We start from the raw sequence: 9,717 nt of genomic DNA on the forward strand, positions 1-9,717 counted from the left end.
GCATCAACCGATTTCGATGAAACTTTCACAGTGCACATTATTTCCGCAGGCCTACAAAACGTACTTTTTAAATTTTCAATATAGGCCCGCGCGAAAAAGTTGTAAAATGTAACTTTTAGTATTTTCTCTGCAATTCCGACCAAATGCATTTTTTGAAAAAATTTCTTTTCACATCCTGCAGTAAACTAATTGTTCCAGCTCCCCCAAAAAATTCAAATCGTATAGTACAATATTAAAAAAGTTATCATCTTCTTTAGATCGTCCGAATATTAATTCGCGTAACTGTACGTATTAGGGGATAATTAATGTATTACTGGTTTATTGATTTATGTGTAGGTTTACTCTTAATGTAACTGTAAAGAAAATTACGGCGAGGGGGGAAGAACGTAACATTCAATTTGTACATATAGTTTCCATCTCTCTTGCGATCAATGCAGACAATTTTTATTTTGCACAAAGATCCGCAGTCTAGGAAAAATAATATAGATATAATAGAAATAAATAAAATTTAATATTTTTTTATATCGGGTTTATTATTTCGTTTTCATTCAGAATCGGTATTTGGAATTGTCGGTAAAAAGGAAGACTGCTACATATTTGTACAATATGTAGAAATTCATTTCACCGACATTACCAACATTACTGACATAACCTCACCGACGGTGCTGCCCTGTATAACGGCATCCGCCGCTCCACGCAGACTCCACGAGCTGCCTTCCATTTGGACGGAAGAAGCTGCCCTCTAGATGCTGTGACGGCGGTGGACGGCGGACTTTGTTACATCTATGCGCATTTCTGGAAGCCCGCTGGCATGAACTCCACACTCTTTCTAGATGTACTCCAACCGTTGCTCCGAGCAGCCAATAAGCGGCGTCTGGAACCGTACTGCCCTCCAAATTCACTCCACGCTCTGGACTGTCCCTGGCAGTTCCAAACTGTGCTATCAGGGATGTTTCGAGCCATTTTTCTAGTAAGATTCTAGTTCCTTTCTAGTTACAAATCGAGTTGGATATATTTTATGTGTTGCAGAAATGATTTCTGACGCTACCTGTCATTATTGAAAAACTTGTAAGTAAATACACAAGGTGTATTATCTAATTTATTTTAGAAATCCTTAAGTGATTTAATGTTATTTATACAACATTAAAAGTAAATAATGCTTTCTTGTTTCACGTATTACTTACCATTTTACTAATTTTTGGTTTTGGAACGAGTCCTGTGTATTTGTAATATATTTTAAAATAATTATATTGTTATATCCAACTATACCCAACCAGCACACATCGTCTCATAGATGTCTGTTTCATGTCGTCGTCCCGTCTGAACGTCTATGTCCCAAAGATACGTCTTCTAGTCGTCAAAAAGATGTCTTTATGGAGACGTTGTTTTCACAGCAGAGGGTGAACGTCTTTCAGCTGTCTCATTTCAGTCGTAAAAGCAACGTCTCCATAAAGGATATCTTTTTGGCGACTGAGAGACATTTTCCGGAGACGTTGTTTTTCCTACGCCGCCGGTAAAGAGTGGGGTGGAGTAGGGGGATACAGCTTCTAAGGAAGAACTTTTTTCTGTACACTTTTTCGAAAAAAGAGCTCTGCATGCTAATCCGCAATAATACAGAGAGTATTTCAACGCAAAGAGCATTTGGAAAAAGTGTACAGAAAAAAAGTTCTTCCATAAAAACGTACACTTTTGTTGTTTACAAAGTTCCAAGAGCCAAATTGCAAAAAAGGGCTCTGTACGGGACCCCGCAATAATGCAGAGAATATTTCAACACAAAGAGCATAAAAAAATATTGCTTCTTCGCGACATGCGGCTTACCCGCGTGATCGAAAAAATTAAGCTGTTTCATATATTCTCTGTCAGTGCTTTCCTGCGAGAAACATATCTGCTTCTCTGTCTTCGTAGTTCACCCCGAGTGGCGCTGTTGAAGTTACTATTTCTGGTCCGGCGCACATGGTCGACACCCCCTGGTCGGTTTAGAGAAGTGTCTAATTGTATTAGTGTATTGTAATAGTGATAATTTATCCGACGAGTGTATATTTACAAAAGTAAGTACTTCCATTGCTGTTATTTGTTACCGTTAGTGTTTTTTGCTGATGCCCTTCCGCTATATTCGAAGTTTACTATTGGGTTGGCAAGAAAGTCAAAGAAAGTATTTACTTTCGGTATTGTAAGGGGGTAGACTGCTTTTTCCAGGATTGCAAGGGTGCGGGATTGCAATTGATTGCAATCCTGGAAACGAGTCTACCGCCCTAATGTGTAAATAAGTGTGAAGTCAAAAAATGAACAAAAATTGGTCATATTTCCATTCCTTCATTCTATTTGCTATTTTTCTAAATATATTCTCTAATTAATTATATTTACGTCGTAATTACATATATGTTTAAATTAGTCTCTAAATTTTACCATACTTTTCAATTCTTAGAATATATACACACAAATGGAGATGCCTACAAATACATGGACCGTTGTCCAATTTTTGGCGGACGGAACGGTAGAAGCAGTGCCAAATAGTTGGCTGGAAGGCGACAAATGTTATTGGCCACCGGTACACAAATCAAAATTGAGCAACGCAATCCAACAATGTGAACTGCCTCAACCTTCGTGGGAGTACTTTTCTGTAAAGATCTTCAAAAACAGTACCTTTGGTAAGTTAAAGTAGTTACACACCATACATGTACAATTAAATTAATAATTATATAATGCTTCTAGACGACTACACGAAGGCTAGAAGAAAAGCAAAGGAGGCCGAAGAGACCAGCGACTTGTTTAATAAATACACTTAAAATTATACTGACATTTATCTTTCATTTTCATTAAATTAGCAGAATGTGATATGCTACATAATAATTTTTTATTTTAGGCAGCAGAAGTGCACAATACGGGGGGCACAACAGCTACAACTTCGCCAGGAAAGTCTAGGTATCATTATGACTGACGTGCTGGCATGGCGGTCTGCTATAGCTGATTGGGCCGAAAGGGCAAAAAACCGTTTGCAAATTATCGAACGGCCAGCCTTGTTATATGTAATTATCACCCTTATTTTAATATTATTATTATAATGATTATTCATGTGCAAATTAATAAACAAAGATATTCTTATTCAAGGTGCAGCGGAGAAAGCCAAAGTGGACGGCAGCTGCAAGAAACATGAACAAAGCGAGTGTGACCAAGTGATTTTAATTTCAATATATCTGTGGTTATCAGGAAGAATGCCGCATGTCACATATACTTTCACTTTCGATCGCTAATACTTTGACATAGGAGGTTGGTTAAATTGCATTGTTGTCTGAGCTTTCCAAACGTGTTTCCATGACTTTTTTTCTGGTAAATATGTACAGTAGCGGACAAAAGTGTAAGACCGCTCTAAGGAAGACTATAACTTTTTTAATATTTTACTATACGATTTGAACTTTTTTGGGAAACTAGAGCAATTAGTTTACTAAAGGACGCGAAAAGAAATTTTTTCAAAAATTGCAATTGATCGGAATTGTTGAAAAAATACTAAAAGTTGATTGTTTATTTAAACATATCCTGAAAATTTCGTCAAAATCGGTCGACGTTGCAATGAGCTACAAACGTTTAAAGATGGTAAAAATTGCAGATTTTCGGCAATAAATCGTGAAAATCTGCAATTTCTACCATCTTTAAACGTTTGTAGCTCATTGCAACGTCGACCGATTTTTACGAAATTTTCAGGATATGTTTGATTGACACAGATCTACACAAAACGTGTTTTTTAAATTTTCAATATAGGCCCACATAAAATAATTAAAAAATCAACTTTTAGTTATTTTTCAACAATTCCGATCAATTGCAATTTTTGAAAAAATTTCTTTTCACATCCTTTAGTAAACTAATTGCTCTAGCTTCCCAAAAAAGTTCAAATCGTATAGTACAATATTAAAAAAGTTATCGTCTTCTTTAGAGCGGTCTTAAACTTTTGTCCGCTACTGTAAATTCTATACTCTAAAGTCTAAAGCTCAATGAATGCATAAACTCGAATTTTTGAAATTGTGACATGCGGCGTTGTTCCTTACAACTACAGACATTATCAGTAATATTTTATTTTCACTTTTATATTTTATTTTAATTTTTATATTTTTTAATTTTAGTATACAGGGTGAGGCGCCAGAAACAGGCCCCCTGAATAAGCATTAATCAGATGTTAGTAGCTTTTTTGTAGATGGACGCGTAAAGGACATGAAAAGGTCAACTTAATTTTTTTAAATGGAATGAGGTATTTTTTAATACATCAATTATGCAGCTGGACATTCATTATAAAAAAGTACTAACCTATGTATGTCGAAAAATTAGTAGTTCAGGGGATATTTCAATTTAAATAACTCTAAAATACCATTACTGTCGTACTAAGACGTTAATGTTTACTTACTTATGTAACGTCTTAGTACGACAGTAATGGTATTTTAGAGTTATTTAAATTGAAATATCTCCTGAACTATTAACTTTTCGACATACATAGGTCCAGCTGCATCATTGATGTATTAAAAAATACCTCATTCCATTTAAAAAAATTAAGTTGACCTTCACATGTCCTTTACGCGTCCACCTGTAAAAAAATAATACACTACATAATGTACCCCTTCAGACCATGCAACTTCTGTATACAAAACTTTTTCGTGCAACGCATACTTTGGAAGTTATTATAGGTGTGCAAGTTGCGTGGACCACCCTGTATACTGATTCTGATGTTCCAACTGTATATTTTATTCAATTTTTATATTTTAATTTAAGTGTATTAATTTTAATGTTTTAAGTGCGTGATATTGTATTTTAATTTTAATACTTTATTTCTAATATATTAATTCTAATGTTTTAAGTGCGTGATATTTTATTCTGAATGTAGTATTTTATTTTACGCATACTTTGGAAGTTATTTATTGGTGTGCAAGTTGCGTGGACCACCCTGTATACTGATTCTGATGTTTCAACTGTATATTTCATTTCAATTTTTATATTTTAATTTAAGTATATTAATTTTAATGTTTTAAGTGCGTGATATTGTATTTTAATTTTAATACTTTATTTCTAATATATATTAGAATTTAATATATTAATTTTAATGTTTTATATATATTATTTTATATATTTTTTTATTTTATAAATAGTACATATATTATTATAATAAACTATTTGTTCGTTTACTTTAAACTATTATCGTAAATTGATTTTTCCCTCCCACTCCCTTTTCGCATAAATACGTCTCTCTAACAAGCTCAAGAGACTTCTGAAAGTCGCCTAAAAGATGCCCGACAGAGTCGTGGAACATGTCTCTACAATGCCTGAAACACGACTAACAGTCATTCTCAAGACCACTTTAAGACAGGCAACTTTGTAACAAACGACCTTCCGGAGCCCTTGTAGAGACTTTCCGGAGACATTCGCAGACATCTTTCAGACATTTGAATGTCTAGCGGCAGACATCTTTCTGCTATCTTTGAGCTGTATCTGTGCTGGTTGGGTATTTATATACATAATATAATAATTACGTACATTAATTCTCTTGGAAAATTGTTTTAGGTCATCGTGTCGTCACTAAGATATGCTGTGACTTTTCTTCCGCCAAAAATGCTGGTAGAGTCTAGTCCAGGACGTATTAGTACATACCCAGACAACCAACTGCTCCGTTCTGCAGCTGTACTGCGCCGCAGCTATGTCGCGTTTTGGATCCCTGCTGCCGCGCCACTGCACGGAGAACGGGGCTCGATTTTGCCTCGCCGTAAGAGGGCAACACGGTCGCGCCAGGTCGCATTAATGTAGGACGTGCTATGTGGTAGATGTCGCTAAAGTAAATGTCTATTATACAAATGTGTAGCAGCAGCAGTCTTTCTTTTTACTGACAAAATTAATATTTTTATTTAAATTACATACTACATACTATCAGGTCGTTCGGAAAGTAATTTCGTTTATCGTGTAGGGATGGTAATGCTTCCGTTTGTCATTACTAGACTGCGAATCTTTCTGCAAAGTAGAAATTGACTACATCGATTGCAAGAAATAGAAATCAAATTGAATGTTATTTCTTCAGCAAAGGAGAAAACGAAATGACTTTCCGAACGAGCTAATACATTAACATATTACAATAGGAGAGCTGCATAAAGTCTAAATAAAATCAATCTCATCATTTTCATACAAAGAAACATTTACCAGTTACTTTTAAGGTTCGGTAGGTGTAGAGGGTTGAAACGTCTTCGTGCAAAAAAAATGTGTCGTAGAAGGGAAAAGAAACTTAATTTATAATTTTCGGCTCGAGCGCGTTTCCAGCTACCCGAGTGCATCGGGCTGCCCGGGAGTGTCTCGATCTCGTCGGGCGGGTTCGGAAAGAATCGGACAAGTTCGGGCGAGCGAGTTTTCGCGCTACTCGAGATTCAATTCTGCGTTCGTACGAACTTGTCCGCTTCTGTCTGACGTCTGAACGCGCTCGACGAAGGCGAGCCACTCTCGGGCCACCGGGCCACCCGATGGTGTGTCACGGATAGACTGCGGATCTTTCTGCAAAATAAAAATTTACTATATCGATTGCAAGAAATAGAAATCAAATTGAATTGAATTGTTTCTTCAGCAAAGGAGAAAACGAAATGACTTTCCGAACGAGCTAATACATTAACATATTACAAGGAGAGCTGCATAAAGTCTAAATAAAATCAATCTCATCACTTTCATACAAAGAAACATTTACCAGTTACTTTTAAGGTTCGGTAGGTGTAGAGTGTTGAAATTTATAATTTTCGACTCGAGCGCGTTTCAAGCTACCCGAGTGCATCGGGCTGCCAAGGGGTTTCGAGCTGCCCGGGAGTGTCTCGATCTCGTCGGGCGGGTTCGGAAAGAATCGGACAAGTTCGGGCGAGCGAGTTTTCGCGCTACTCGAGATTCAATTCTGCGTTCGCACGAACTTGACCGCTTCTGTCTGACGTCTGAACGCGCTCGACGAAGTCGAGCCACTCTCGGGCCACCGGGCCACCTGATAGTGTGTCACGGATAGACTGCGTATCTTTATGCAAAATAAAAAATGTCAGCGTCGATTACAGGAAATAGAAACTAAATTGAATGTCATCTCTTCCCTTAATGATTTTAATAGAGGAGAAATCATATATTGACATCTTCAATTTAAAAAATTTTCCAACAACTATCAATTTCATCTACTCAAGTTTGCTATAAATGCATAAAGATCCGCAGTCTATTCGTGACATATCAAGCGGCCCGAGAGTGGCTCGACTTCGTCGAGTGATTTGAAAATTACAGTCAAAACGTGTTGGTCGAGGAAGTGTCGACTTCCAGCTCAATAGTAATGACCTGTCATAAATCTCCCTGTAGAGAACAGCCCCGGGAACGGCACTGAAAGAAATCGAGTCTACCGGGTTGGGTCTGCCTGGGTCTGCCTAGCCCGACCCCAGCCGCGCGCCCGTGGTCTGCCTAGCCCGACCCCAGCCGCGCGCCCGTAGTCTCAATGTGTTGACTTCGATGGCGCACGCTGCGTAGTATGTGTGACCGCTGTAATAAGTATTTCAATACAGCCGAAAATGCATGTGAAACGAGTTCTGCCTCCTCCACTCTGATCCAATCGTCCGCGCATTCGCACCTAGACACGTCACCGTAATCCTGCCTGGGAACCTTCTTCTCAGGCTTACACCAAGTACAATGTCACCAGTTCGAATCCATGCGTGTTGGCGTCTTGCCGCCATCCCCTACAATTGCGTAGTATGTAGTGGGCGGTAACGGTATCGTATCCTAACCCACTGCTGTTCCGCTATCGCTCGTACTTACGAGGCAGTGTATTGGATCACTTGTTGGACATAGACAAATCTAAAATGTTTTTTCACTACGTGAATGAAATATGTAATTTCAGGACCGACGCTGTCGATCCTTACGTTAGAAAATGTCTGTTCCAGGGTTGTTACCTTTCACTTAAAAAGGCATCGTTGGTGAAGACTGGTTGCTAATATTATTCTCGAGGTGTAAATGGGGTTATTTAGTCGTATACAGCGTCCGTTGCCAGCTCCTTGTGACGCCAATTTTTATACCTCCATTTCTTTTGAAGGGCTCATTTTACAGTGGAAACTCCAAGGAATATAAACATATTTTGTTCAAAATTTAAATCACTGACGCACAGTGGTCTGGATTGGAAAATCGTGTGCCATTTTGTTATAACTTTTGAACCAGTAGAGATACTGCAATGAAATTTTCACTAAAAATATTTAAAAAATAGTCATTTTTAACTATAGGTAATTAAATATTTTTTGCATTTGTTAAACAATAATTTTTTATAAATTTTCATTGATATTTTTGATTTAAAAAAAAATTTTTGGAATATAATCGTACATACTATTTTTTACTGTCTAAATATGTATTTTTTATATTTATGTTTCACACATGTGTAACGTTTTATGGAATACGTAAAATATAAATTTGAGAAGTCTTGTTGCAATCAACATACACAAAAAAAATTACCGTAAAGGTAAAAACGCATTACAAGCGTGTCAAAGATATTTTATATAATAATTTATAATGATTAAAAAACGAAACGAGCCTACTACCTTATATCTTTATTTTACTAGAGGTGAGCGAAATATCAGAACGAAACAGAATTGAAAAACTTCTATTATATTTTAATACTAAAGAATTACCTCGGATGCAATATTTAACACTAAAATCTTACATTTTTCGCTATGTGAAGTCATCTGATAATAATTTGTACCAACAATATACCTCGCAAACATTCTATTACCAACTTTAATGGCTTTAAACAATAATAATTTGAGCGGGCGGAGAGGGGCGGAATTAATTTTTTCATGATTATTTAGAAGGAAGGTGTACTAAAAATATTCCAATTAATTAGAAAGCTAAACTCGGCTAAACTTTAAAGATATACCATCTTAAATGGAAAGGACTTCACAAATTTTTCTTACGGCATTGAGCATTATTATATAAATAGAGTATTTACGTTAATAAATAATAGAAAGATATGATTTTTATCACAAAAGTCTGCTCTTCAATATAAAAAAAAAGCGAGAGATAATATTAAATAGGAACGTCAGGGCACCGCATCACAGAGAAGCAATTTTTCTCGTGAAAAATCCTCCTCTTAAAATGTCCTATTTTCAATGTTTATTGCAACTATTATATTTATTAAATTGTACTATTTTCTTCATTTCCGAGGTCTGTGAACATTTGGGAAGCAATGTTTATAGATATCGATACGAGAAAGTTCGTTTTTGGGCAGAAAGGCACACGATTTTCCAATCCAGACCACTGTGTGACGGCTCATCGAAAAAGACGTAAAAAACGAATTAGTTTAAATTTTTCGACTCCATACAGTTGATGGTCGAGGTTAAAAAAATAATTTTGCAATAGCCCAATCCTTTCCTAATAAAACCACCAAAAAAAAAAGTGTAGCTCAATCGGATTTCAACGAAAATATGATTTCATGATGTTTCGTTGACAAAAAATTCGATTTTTTGGAAAATCCTGAGGTGGTAGACAAATTCTGAGACCAGATTTGAAATAAGCGTGGAAGAATGTACGGGAAATGATGTACAGCATGTTGCAAAAAAGTTTTATTGAAATTGTGCAGGTTTAACGAATTTTGTCAAGGTTAAAAAACGTTCGTACCATCATTTCCCTACTTTCCGCATATTCTGCAAAGTTAGAGCTTTAATTTAAAAAAAAATTCATCGTTCTATCTCTTTTCTATCGAAA

The 9,717-nt window shown here is 36.3% G+C and overlaps 1 long non-coding RNA gene across 1 annotated transcript; it reads left to right on the forward strand.

Annotated features, from left to right (window-relative positions):
* Positions 1-1,888: 1,888 nt before the first annotated feature.
* Positions 1,889-5,324, forward strand: LOC143219507 (uncharacterized). Its single transcript, XR_013011365.1, has 4 exons — positions 1,889-2,048; positions 2,426-2,648; positions 2,713-3,026; positions 3,109-5,324. It is a non-coding gene; the product is annotated as an uncharacterized LOC143219507 (long non-coding RNA).
* Positions 5,325-9,717: the final 4,393 nt, after the last annotated feature.

The sequence above is a fragment of the Lasioglossum baleicum genome, unplaced genomic scaffold (genome assembly GCF_051020765.1).
Source record: "Lasioglossum baleicum unplaced genomic scaffold, iyLasBale1 scaffold0034, whole genome shotgun sequence".
In the NCBI taxonomy this organism is placed as follows: domain Eukaryota; kingdom Metazoa; phylum Arthropoda; class Insecta; order Hymenoptera; family Halictidae; genus Lasioglossum; species Lasioglossum baleicum.